Source organism: Sus scrofa, chromosome 1, assembly GCF_000003025.6.
Source record: "Sus scrofa isolate TJ Tabasco breed Duroc chromosome 1, Sscrofa11.1, whole genome shotgun sequence".
In the NCBI taxonomy this organism is placed as follows: domain Eukaryota; kingdom Metazoa; phylum Chordata; class Mammalia; order Artiodactyla; family Suidae; genus Sus; species Sus scrofa.
In genome coordinates, this window is record NC_010443.5 from 132,089,051 (window position 1) to 132,102,455 (window position 13,405).

Consider the following 13,405-nt stretch of genomic DNA (forward strand, 5'->3'; position numbering starts at 1 on the left):
ACAGTGAACTTCTATCATAGGACCATGAGAATGTTTTGCATTTTGTCAAGTGGCCCTTATTACTGAGAAGCAGAGCCCAGAAGGTGAGCAGAAGAGAGCATGAATCTGGCAGTCTGCCCTGCAACCAATGAGCTTGTCTGCACGCAGGTTCCCAGCTTACAGGCAGAACGCATTTGAAAAGAGCCCATTGTTTACCACTTGGGTGGAAAACAGAGGAAGTAGGCCAATGAGTCAGATGCCCACTTATTTTAAAAGGAATTTTTCTAAGGATTTCAGAGAAACATAAGCAAAACCAGGAGTTCAAAGAAGGATGAAGGGGAAAAAGACAAAGAAGGGCTGCTTGATGTTAATGATGCTTTTCAGTCTTTGCTGAGAGCCTGTCATCCCTGGACTGTGGGTTCCAACCTTGACCCTGAATCCAATGGGAAGCTAATTTCACTCTGGGGAGGGGTTCTGACTAAGATCTAATCTGAAGTAATTTGGGGTAATTGATCTTCCTCTTTTCTCTATTTAAATGACATTTGCTCAAACTCAGGGATAAAGTTTACTGGCATCATAGGCAAGTTTACTCTTAGAGAGGGAGAGTAGGTCAGCTAACTGTGGGGTGACCTGGCTATTTCCTGAGTGAGGGCAGGGGGAAGGAGGGGACAGGTAGAGAGAAAAGATTCATAGTAATCAGGCAGCCCTAAAAACTCAACTTAGTAGCTAAATATTGTTGGAGTCTTCCAGCTGGATTCTTGAAGTTAACTGGCCTTGTGACCATAGTGAAGTTGGCAAAATCAAGGCGCAAAAAGATTAAATAAATTAAAAAAAAAAGGACATTTGCTCAAAGTCCCTTCTCCTTCATAGAGGCTGAGGAACAGAGAGAGATTACTATGTGTACAATTTTTTTAAAGTACGTTAACTGATTAGCAAATGACCTAAGCTTAGATTCTTACACTGGTCCTGCTCCACGACTTAATTCTTCATCTGCAGATGCTCAGACTGACATTCCATTTTCCTATGGCTCAGGGTTTGATGTCTTTTCCATTGTGTCATCTCAGTTGGGAAAAATGCAGGGTAGTGATAGGAATGCCACTGAAAAGAAGGAAATGACTTGGTGTCCGTGGCAAAGAATCAACTATGCTCTGTTGAAGGTTCCAGTTTGCAATTTAAACGTGATTCATTTTCATTTTCAGTACCTTTTTTTCCAAGTTTGGTTACGAAGGAATAAAATTCAGAAATTACCCCCTGAAATCCCAAGAATGAAAATAGAAACAGCCTTTCATCTGACCCCCCAAAATAACCAAAATAATATGTTCTTTTAATATCCTGTAATTAATGAAATATTTTGCACTATTTAGTAAACTACCTTTGTCAGCTATAATTCATTTCACAATTTTTATTTCACTATATATTATGTTCTTTCTGAGTATGATTTCAAAGACTGAAGTTTTTAAAAATTAATCTCAATTTTTGAGCATTAAAATTAGTTTCAACTCTTCATTATTAAAATATTTCTTAAGGAAATTTCACAGTGAACATTACCCCATTTGTTATTCAACAAATATTTCTGGAGCACCTACCATGTTCAAATTACAATATTAGGCATTATTTGTAGGGGCAAAAAGATAAAAAAGGAAATGACTTGGTGTTCTGTCCTTCCAGGGACTTACTGAAAAGAGATTACTCTCCTCAATGATAGCAACAGTTTCAGAGGTGCCTTTTCCTTTTCCTCCTATGATCTTCAAGTCCCTTTTTATTGTCTGTAAACACAGTTCATAAAAACAACTTCTGGGGCTGCGTTGGTCCATCTTCTTTATTCCAAACAGTGTCATGTGAGAACCCAATAAAATTATATGGAGCTGCTTTGTTAGAGATTTTGTTAACTCATAAGCATAAATATACAAGTTAGAAAACAAAGTAGTATTACAATGATTATAGTTGGTGTGCTTTTGTAACAATAAACGAAAACTATAGGAGATAGCTGATGTCTAACCCAATTATAATCAGGAAGGAATTTAATCATACTTAGCTCAGAAACTCTAGCTTGCGGGATATAACTGTGGTCTAATAGCAGGATGGCTGAATTTCCAACCGGTGGTCACAGCCCTACTCTTTTGGGGCAATGAAATATTTTAATGGAATCATCGGCATCTCCTGCTTCTGAAATCAAGGTTGCCTTTATTATTACTGGACCCATAGGGATGGCTGGTTTGCTCATTTGTGTAGCACATAACTTCCTCTGAAGTCAGGGCCACAGGAGTGATTCTCTGCTTCAGGATCGCAGGTTGCATTTCTTAATTCCAACTATCCCTCATAGAAAATCATATCCTTGCTATAGACAGAAAGATGAAAAAATATAGTTGATGAAAAGTAGCACAATCATGATTGTGGTAGGCAGAATTTTAATGATAACTGTCATGCCCCTGTCCCCTGATGTTACTCCCTTAAATTAAATGGTGAAAGAGAGATTGTCCTGGTGGAGAATTACGTGAGCCCTTCAAAAGCAGAGAGTTTTCTCTGGCTGGGAGTGGAAGTCAGAGAGATTTGAAATATGAGAAGGGGACCCAGCCCACCATCATTGGCTTGCTGGTGGAGGAGCCATATGGAAAGGAAAAGAAGGAAATGAATTCTATCCACAGCCAATGAGTAGAAGAGGAGCTTGAGAACCAGATGAGAACTGCAACTGGCTCATACCTTAGTGTGAAACTTTGAGCAAAGGAAACAGCTGAACTCACCTGGAATTCTGACCTATAGAACTATCAGATAGTAATTAGGTATTGTTTCAAGCTGCTAAGTCTGTGGTAATTTGTCACTCACTCAGCAATGGAACACTAATAAGGTGGTCAGAACAACTCAGATTTTATGCCTTTCTGATAGCAGGTTGGTTACATATTTATCATCAACCAAGGACAGAACATTTTTTTTTTAACTTTAATGAGCTGAGAGTAAAAAGACACTTAACTAAACCTTCAAATAATAAAAGATGTTATATCATCAAAGTTATGAAGCCCATAATGCATATTTTTTATATTATGAAAAGCTTACATTTTAAGACACACTAATACACAGTAGTTCAACAAATGACAAATGGAAATATATTCACGCTGGTGTTAGGGTACAGAGGAGGGTCACTTTATCTGGGAAGTGTAGGAAATTCTTCCTGGAGCAAATGCAAGAGGTAACAACATTATTATAGGGCCAGGGAGAATCGATTTTCCTGGTGCTGTCCATGAAAAAATTGGGGGAGATAGATGACAACTATGATGAGCCAAGAGAAAGGGACGTAGAGACAAACAAAGAAGCTTGGGATTTCATTTCTTGTCCCACTCCAAGTTTTAGCATGAACATCCTAGACAGGAATGCTTTTGACTGGACCCTCCCTCAAAAACCTCCCCTGGGAATAAAAGGAGCCTTAATCATAGGGCTAAGCCTCACATTTTATTATTAATCTAAAGTCTGAAAGGCTTTAGATGTGAATTAAATTTAATGGAAGATATCCCTACTTGGTGTCCAAACCACAGGCATCTGAGACAACCTTAGGTAAGGGCTGAATGCAAATAATTATAGTGCCTAGAATTCACAACCTAGAAAGAGCTTTAAAAAAAATGCCACAATCATTATTACTGCTGTTTCTTGAATTCTTCCTTTATAAAATCAGGGTAATAGCCATTCTTGTCCATCTTATTAAACCAATATGGTGACAGATGAAAAGTTCTCCTGAATAAGATCCCTTTGTAGAAAGAACACTGTATGAAAATGTATAAATTGAGCCATTTCTTATTAAGGTGTCTTTGAGCCCTGGGAAAGTGTGGAAGGATCCTTCTGCATCCTGTGGAGTCTTCTGTGCTTTCAGTGAGTTGCAACATGTGGAGTCAAAGATAATTGTGGGGAAACCCCAGGTACCTTTTGGAGGATCCCTCCTCTATTAACCCACACTTGATTCCTAGGAGTTAAGGGGAAGACAGAGGATTTAGGCTAATGCCAAGCAAAAGAGCAACGGATCCATATGGGCATAAAGAGAGACAAGAAGACTTCCCCTTGCGGCTCAGTAGTAATGAACCCAGCTGGTATCCATGAGGATGTGGGTTCAATCCCTGGCCTTGCTCACTGGGTTAAGGTTAAGGATCTGGTGTTGCCATGGGCTGCAGCGTAGGTCAGAGATGTGGCTCGGATCTGGCATTGCTGTGGCTGTGGTGTAGGTCGGCAGCTGCAGCTCCAATTTAACCCCTAGTCTGGGAACTTCCATATGCCATGGGTTCAGCCCTAAAAAGGCCAAAAAAAAAAAAAAAAAAAAAAGGAGAGAGAGAGACAAGGTATGCAAAAATACAACTGGCTACACATCACTCATTTTTGCCATCTCTCACTGTATAAGTGATTACAAAAGTAGTTTTTCCAACTCTCCGATGGTCTTTTCTATCAGGAATTATATTAATGGCTGATGCCAACCCAAATGTTTGCCTTTACCTTATGCCGTCATTTGACTACTTTGTAGAAATCAGGATGTTTTTTTCTACTTTGAGATGTCCTGTTGAGCAGGTTTTAGTATGATCAAGGAAATACCCTTGTCTTCACTCTCCCTGTTCCAGCTGCCCTGGCAGACCTCCTGGTGCCTAATGAATGAGGTCATATATTTAGTAGGGTGCTATCTTACCCAAGAGAGCTGAGATAAATAGACCTTTCTACCTATACTCTTCAGAAACAGAAGCTACAATAAGACATTTAGGTATAATATAATATACACCAGATTTAGAGGGAGAAAGACCCAGGCTTATAAACTGATTTTGAATAACTGACTTTATCTCTCTGATTTTTCATCTCCTCTGAGTTATGTAATAATTGCCATCAAGTTTGCTTGGGCTAATGCATGGCAGCAGCTCAGTAAATGTTAGTTCTTCCTACTTCCTTCTTGACCATCCGGTTTCAGGGAAATTTGATATGTGGTGTAAGAGCTCAACAGAATTACAAATGCCTGCGTCTTAATGGAGCAAGAAACTTTACCTCTTTACTCTTTGCTTGGAGTCCTCTCCTGTCCTTCTCTTTCAGGGCTGGAGATCACAGGAACTATAAGTAATTCACCTTGAGATTTTGCATACTGTCTGAAATTAATTTAACCAATTTAAACTATTGTTTGAATCACTGGGAATTTTATACTGAAAAGTTTTTACATTATATTTGGAAAACTGTTTTGCTGGCAAGGGCAATAGGTGTGACACTCCCCTGTGGTCTGTTGCATACAAATGGCATTCAGATAAATATAGCTTCAATTTCAAATAGGACCCCGTATACCTGCCTCCAGAAAATGGAAAAGATACAAGACTTTGCAATCCAAATAAAAATCAAATAGACACGTAGAGATTCATTTTCAAGAGGAAAAACACACGTCTCTGTGTGTGAAAGCTTCAAATGAGCTTTTGGTTATCCCCCACTTAGGCTTGGAGGGATGTTATTTTGTCTTCTGTTTCTGCTATTTTGTCACTTTTGTTTGTTCATTTTGCCATCCATTTTGTATGGCTTCTATGAAGGGGCTAGGAGGTCCCCTCTTTGGCTCCCTAAAACAAAGTGACCAGGGACCCACTTGGTCCTTCTGGTCTTGAGGATCCCAGGGAAGACTGGGGAGTGTGGTGGTGATCTTCCCATTAGCTCTTCTGACCAGCACAGACATTTTTTGAGGGAGAGAAGGGCCTTGTCCAAGTCTGATCTCAGCCCTGGCTATGTCCAGATTGTGTCACAGGCTGTGTCCAGATTGTGGTTTCAGGCACTTGCATTTACTAACTTGGTTTTGGCTGGAGAAAGAAGAGTTTCTATCATGAATATACCCAATTGCCTCATGATCCAAAGATGGAAGCAGATATGCACAATCTACTCCACATTGAACCCAGCTTCTGTTTCTCTACACCTGGTTCTACTCAGGGACAGGAAACATTTCATTTGAGCTTTTTAGTTCTTAAAGGCAGTTTATTTCTTGGTAAATTTGTAGGTGTTTAAAAGAACTATTATGAGACTAGCTTTGTTCATAATTATTTAATATTCTCACCATCTAGGGAAATTTCTAGGCTCAAAAGTCTGGAATTTATGTGGTATTAAAAATGTGTAGGAGTTCCCACTGTGGCTCAGTGGTAATGAACCTGACCAGTATCCATGAGGACACGGGTTCAATCCCATGGCCTTGCTTAAGTGATCCAGCATTGACGTGAGCTGTGGTGTAGGTCGCAGACATGGCTTGGATCTGGAGTTGCTGCTGCTGTGGTGTAGGCTGGCAGCTGCAGCCCTGATTTGATCTCTAGTGTGGGAACTTCCATAGGCTGCAGCTGTAGCCCTAAAAAGACAATATATATATATATATAGAGCTGTGCTTTAGCTTTCAGGAAGCCAATGGTTTTCCTGAAGGATTTCACAGAAAGATCATTGGAGAGGTGTATATACTTTTGCTTAAAAAGACTTGTAATAATGGTAATAATAAGCTAGTCATTGCAATGGCAAGAACAACAACATAAACAATAAATTCTACCTCTTCATGAACCATTAATGTTTCAGTATTACCCTAGCTTTGTGTATGAATTATACAGTGTGGTCCTCACAAAGGCTTAGTGAAGCAGTTAATTATTTTCTCCATTTTTCAGATGAGGAAACAGGCTTAGAGAGGATTAATGACCTGTTTATTGTCACAGAAGAGGTAAGTGGTGGAGCTAGATTTTAAGTCCAGGACGTCTTTAACGTAATGAGAGAATGCCCTCCAATATCACAAATCACTAATTACATGCAAATAAAAATCTCAGTGAAATACCAGTTCACATCCATTAGGATGGTTATTCACAAACAAAACAAAACAGTATGTGTTGATAAGGATGTGAGAGATTAGAAATTGTTCATGCATTGCTGGTAGGAATATTAAATGGTAGAGCTCCTGTGGCAGAGTATGGTGATTTCTCAAAAAGTTAAATACAGAGTAACCATTTGATCTCAGCAATTCCACTTCTGAGTATAAACTCAAAAGAACTGAATTTAGGACTCAGATATTTTCATGTTCATAGCAGTATTATTTACAATAAAAAGATGGAAACAACAAAATATCCATGTACACAGAAATGGACAAAGAAGTACATATGACATAGGTAAGAAATGTAAGCAAATTTGTAAACAAATTCTATATACATATAATAGAGTTTTATTCAGCTTTAAAAAGGAGTGAAATTCTGGCACATGCTACAACATGGATGAAACTTGCTAAGTGATATAAACCAGACACAAAAAGACAAATATTGTGTGTTTCTACTTCTTTGAAGATCCTAGAGTAGTCAGATCCATAGAGGCAGAAAATAGAATGGAGGTTCCCAGGGGCTGTGGGCAGGGGAAAATTGAAAATTAGTGTTTAATGGGTGCAGATTTTATGTTTTGGAAAATGAAAGTTCTAGAAATGGATGGTGGTGATGGTTGCACAACAATATGAGTGTACTTAATGCCATTGAACTGTACACTTAAAAATGGCTAAAGTGGTAAATTTTACGTGATGTCTATTTTGCCACAATAAGAAAATAGTTACCAGAATAAAATGAAATGAAAAAAAGTAAAAGGGTGAATTCTGAACAAGTTTCTTTCAATGATGAACTCATCTTGTTTTATGTTAAATCAGTGAATTGTATTTGTAAATGATGACTAATATTATAATAGTACATGTGGCCTTTTAAGGAATGTAGATTAACTGAGGAAGTAAATTATCTCTGTCTATATGACAAATAAGCAGATAACCATGTAAAACATGTTATTAAAATATAAATAAGGATACTTAGGTAAAACTAATTGGATTATATTTTTTTTGGAGAAAAAAATGACAAATATGGCCAACCATGGAAGATTGCAACTTGTCTCATGATGACTGTCCCATCTCGACATTCTTTTGCCAAGGCATGGGCCTGTTAAATTTTCAGGCCTAATCTACGTTTATTAGGACATCTGTGACCACTCCAATAATATGTCCAAGTATGTGACATTTATCCTCACAAATCCAACGGGAGACAAGACCTGTATACTAGCTGTGTGTTTAAGAACTGATTTTATGATGGAAGAATCTGTTTCTCTCACTCTAGCTCTTTACTTTATACTCCATGTTTAAAATTCCTGCTCCATCTCTACCTTCCTATCCTTTGCTTTTCTCTCCTAAAAACATCATCTTCAATGGTGGAAGAATCATGGAAGAACCAGTTATTAGGTGCATTCCCAGGAGTCCCCTGAAAGACCATATCTAGAGATCTTGGGAATGGAAGGCATATGTGTGTACAGAGCTTATGTCTGTGTGGTTTAGTAAGAAAAACATGGATTTCTTATGGAAAATACATAACTTATTTTCTTTATGGCTTCTGTTTTTAATCTACAGAATGAGAAGAATAAGTTTCTTCAACAAATGATATTGGAGAAAAACCTGGACAGCTATATGCAGAAAAATGAATCTTAGACCACTCACAAAAATTAAGTAACTCAAAGTGGATTAGAGACTTAAACATAACATCTGATTGTAGGAGTGTGCCGAAGCACTTCCAGTTTGGCAGCACCTAATTTGAATGGATTTTTGCTTCAATAAACTTTTCAAATTTGTAATATGCTTTGGTTTCTCTATTAGAAGTTCTGTTGTGAGAAGAGGGAGCCAAAGGAGACCCCGAATGCCCCCCCAGGAGCAAAAGCAACCAGGCTTATGTGCCTGTGAGCCCCTTGACCTCTTTGCTTTCTTGCTGCTTCTGGTGGTCCTGGGTAAGTCCCTCTTGGATCCGGGATCCTAGCTCTGCAGCTTTTGCATTATGAACCTGCAGACTTTGTTTGAGCATTTCTTTATTGGACTGGGGCCAAAAACTGGCTTGCATCAGACTGGGTCCAACCTTGAAACTGGACTGGGTCTGGAGTCAGATTGGATCTGACTTATTAAACTAAGCTGGGTCCACTGTGAGAGCTCAGATGAATACAATTTTGTTTTGAGGCTAAACAAGTAGGTTAACTAAAGGTGATCCTGAATTACAGTTCTCTTAGCCATCTTGGAAAAACTTACCCAAAGTGGTGCCCTAGTGGCAAAGTGGTCTCAGTCAGTCAGTCGCTATAAAGAGTAGAAGGAAGATTATTTTTCCTCCTCTATGGTTTCTGGTGACTAGGATGAGACCCACTGGGACAGCCCATTCACTCCAGAGCCTACAGATGGCATCCTGGGAAAACTAGAGGAACCTGGCCAAAAGTAAGAATTTTTAGCAAAGTCAGCTCTCCTACATCTTTGTGGTGCCTGGATAAGAGAAGGTAAAATTTCACATTGTCCCTTCCATTCCAGATTCAGATCAGAAGGAAAAAAAACAAGAGTTATTGAATCTTCCTCTCCCAGGGATCACTATTGCTTTCCAGTGTCTCTTATTTTGTGTTCTGAGAACTTGGCTTGGTAGCTGGCAAGTGGGGGGCCCCAAAGATATGGGTGGACAGAAGCATGGGTTCCTATGCATTTCTGGCTAGGGTCCTGCCGACTTTTGCCAGCTCTCAGGGGAATTGTCTATGTCTTTCTTTAGGTTATCTTTGGGAGTGGCTCTGGGTCTGAAGAGGGTAGTATCCTTTACATCATTTTATGGTGACCTCTTCTGTGTCCATGAGGTTGTTCGATATTGCCAGGAATATTTACTATTTGTTCCAGCTGAAACCTGACAGGATATACAAAAGATTGTTTTTAAACTAGCTCTATGGTCAGAAGTTGGCCACATTGGAAGCTGACACTGGAGCCTGATAGGAACTGTTTGAGGCCTCCTCCCCAAAGCTAAAATGAAACTCTGTACCCAGAAGGAACGAAAAACATTCTGGAACCACAGCAGAAGAATTTACCAAAACATTCCCAAGAAACACAGCTCTAAATCTAGAACACAGAAATGTTTGGATTTCTATCTTAGTTGCAGATCTCCTTGATATAGAGAAGCACATTGAGGATAAAGTAGTTGGATGGCTTGTCATTCAGGTTGCAACCCAATTTTTTGAGGCATTAAAAACAACTGTATTTGTCTTGCAAATCAAGTCTTTACAGGCACAGAAATGTGGCTCTAGAGAAGTCCAAAGCCCACCTTCACTGATACAAATCCTCAAACCTTGATTTGTTAAAAACTCCTGGTGCTTGAGTCTCCCTGTGTGTATGTGGGGATGTAGAGGTGTGTGGATGAAACTTTTTGTGCTCAACATCTACAGCTTTTACAGGCCCAGGTTGAGACCTAGTTGAGAAGGCTCACAGGAGCCTGACTCAGGTTTGGTCAAGGAGAGAGTCATAGCTTCCTCTCCCACTGGGTCATGTTGGTGTCCCAGAATCATCAATACAAAGCCTCAGGCCATCAGGCCAGTTGGAGCGGAGTCATCTGTGCTCATTTTACTGCCACTTTGAATATTCTCCCTATCACCTTGACCCTCCAGCTCCAGGGCTCTTTGCTTCTCCTTGCCACACTCAGCCCACAAGAATGTTCCTCAGGCCAGGAAATCCCAGTGGCCATTGACTCATCCCCCTGGAGGCAGCTGGAAGTCCCTTCTGGAATATTGCCAGGAAGTAGGCCCAAGTCCTAAAGACCTGCTCCCAACACGGGGAGTTTGTTTCTTTAGTTTAAAACAAAATTCCTTTGTCTCATCTATTTTTGTTTGTTTGTTTGTTCGTTTTAGAGCCTCCATGCTTTTTTTTCATTCCACTCTCTCCTGCTTAATGATCTTAGACTTCGAAGAGATAATTCAGGAAATTTTTTATGCTGTTTTATTTCTGCTCAGTCCTATTTCTCCCTGAGGCATTGAAACACAGACCCTTTCTTGATTTGACTAGGGGAAATGGAAAAATTCAGAGAGAGAAAAACGGGAATAAGTATATTAGACTATTTTCCAGCCATATATACCCGTTGGCGTAGGAAAGATAAACCTAGATTTAAAAGTAGACCCCTGGATATGATAGAATATGAGAGGCTCAGTTTTGCAGCACTGATAATTCACTAAGGTGGTGTAATGGAAAACACTGGGCTGGCTTGGACGATCATTATTCTGGTCTCTCTCTTGCCCCGTGTCATCTGACTTCCTTACTGGTGAAGTGGGTTAGTTGGACAGATATCTTTTCCAGCAATCATATTTCTAACTTACAGTAATAAGTAATATACTTATTATATATTATAATATAGTATATATTATATAGTATAATGTAGTAATGAGTAATCTTTATGATAGCAGTTATCTCAGTAGCATGTCAATTACCAGATGAACTGTAACTTAAACAATGCTGATGACTGATTTTCAGATATTTAGAGGAGTTTACCTTATGCTCAATATGGCACCAGACCATACAGTCACTTCTATCACGTTAGGAAAAGTCCATCAGATCAGTTTCTACTGTCAAAGATTACCCTTTTTTGATTGAAATTTTGGCTTTTATTATAATATAGCTACTGCGTTCTCTAACATAAATGGGACATCACCTTGCCTCTGGAAAAAAGTCATGGGCATGTGCCCTTGTCATTTCTCTTCTTTTTCTCCTAGAACCATTTTCCAGGATGACAATAATTTTTCTCCTTTTTAGAAGTATCATTTTTTTAAAGGTAGATAGAGCCACAATGTCTGTTAATATAATTACCCACTTCTCTTTTAACCAAGTGGCCTGGCCAGTAGCTGGGAAAAAAATTATAATCAATATGATTTCCATTTGAAATAGAAACAATGATGCTCACCTTTGGAGAAAAAGACAGAGGCACAAAAAGGTCTTTGGAATACCTCTTCAAATGCATGTCTGCCTTATCATCCCTCTTCAGATGCTTCCTTTACCATAGTTGCTTCCCACCCTACCCCCCATGTTGTGTAACAAGAATAGTTGAAGAGGTCTTCTATTGCACTAAAGATTTCATTCCTGTTACGTTTTTTTTTCCCCTTTCCCTCACTTGGCACTTGGTAATGTTTTCCTGAAGTTGTTTATGATGTAGAAGATGAATGTCTTTCATGAGTGTCTTCTTACTTTCTCTCCCCACCCCCGAGTTGCATGTGCCTTTTGGCGTTTGCTGGGAGTTTTTTTTTTTGTAAGTCAGTGGATGTCAGAGTCCCCAACTGACTCCCATCGCCTTCCTTTGTGGCTTCTTCCCAAGGTTGAAGTCTATGTGTTTTGTGGAGTATGACTTACTCAAGGCTGGATGTTTTGGCCACCCATCAGGACACATCCTGATTCTGTTTATAGGTGAGGAAGGACCAAAGTCTAGTGCCCAGGGGAGAATGGGGGACATAGAGTTAATCATCATAGTCATGTGTCAGAAAAAAGAAAACAAGAAACGAGCTGGCTTCCTCTGGAGCTTGATGTCACAGTCAGACTTGTTGCTTCCTGATTTTGGAAGACACTAGAGCCAGGACAATTTTATATTGTTTGTTTCCATTTATTGAATTACAGACAATGATGCAAAAGACAATGATGACTGAAGAGGTGGAATGTGTTTCTAGCCACATATTTTCTGTCTTTACCTACTTCTAAAATGGAAATGAGTAATTTGTCTTGAATGCTATTCTGTCTCCTATACTCCTCTCTCAAAACATTTCCTAAGGGCTTTCTTTTAATCTTGACCCTATTTCCCAGGGGTTCTGAGTATACACCTAAAAATGGGTTTGTTAATAAGAGAACCCAAGAGTGGAAAAAATTAAAAAATAATACACACCAAAGCTTTATTCTAGACCTACACTTTCTTTAAAATATAAATATGGATAAATAGGATGTGTTCTATGATATTTTAAGAATTGGCTTTTCTGAAATTTAGTAAGAGTAAAATGGCTTTAATATGACAGAAAAATGAACACATATATCAGGTTTTAATCCTTCATATATTCATTTATCATCTAATCAGAGAGTATTGCATGAATACTTGCTCTTTGCCAGTCATTCTGCAGGTGCTGGGGAGAATCAGGGCTGTCAAACAATATCAGTAAGACTTAATTGGGCTTAATTTTGTATTTCACAGCTCTTCACTTAAGATTTTTTTTTTAACTTAAAAAAATACAATAATGGAATGATTGGCCATTGGGAGGAAATAAAAAAGAGAATCATATAAAGGAAAATTAAAAACTAACTTCTTTTGTACAGATGGCCTTATTGATAAATTGCAAGGTGTTCTCCCAATCTATTTTCTCTCCATATTTACTGTATTCCAGAATTCGGTAATAGAATCACAATATACAAACGTTTCTGGAAAAAAATTTCTGTTACCAATGTTTTGTGGATGTGCTAGCACATTCTTTTTGTTTGTTTGTTTGTTTGTTTGTTTTTGTTTTTTTAGGGCTGCACCAAGGCATATGGAGAATCCTAGGCTAGGAGTCTAATCAAAGCTGTAGCTGCCCACCCACGCCACAGCCACAGTAACACCAGATCTGAGCCGCATCTGTGACCTACACCACAGCTCACGGAAATGCCAGATCCTTA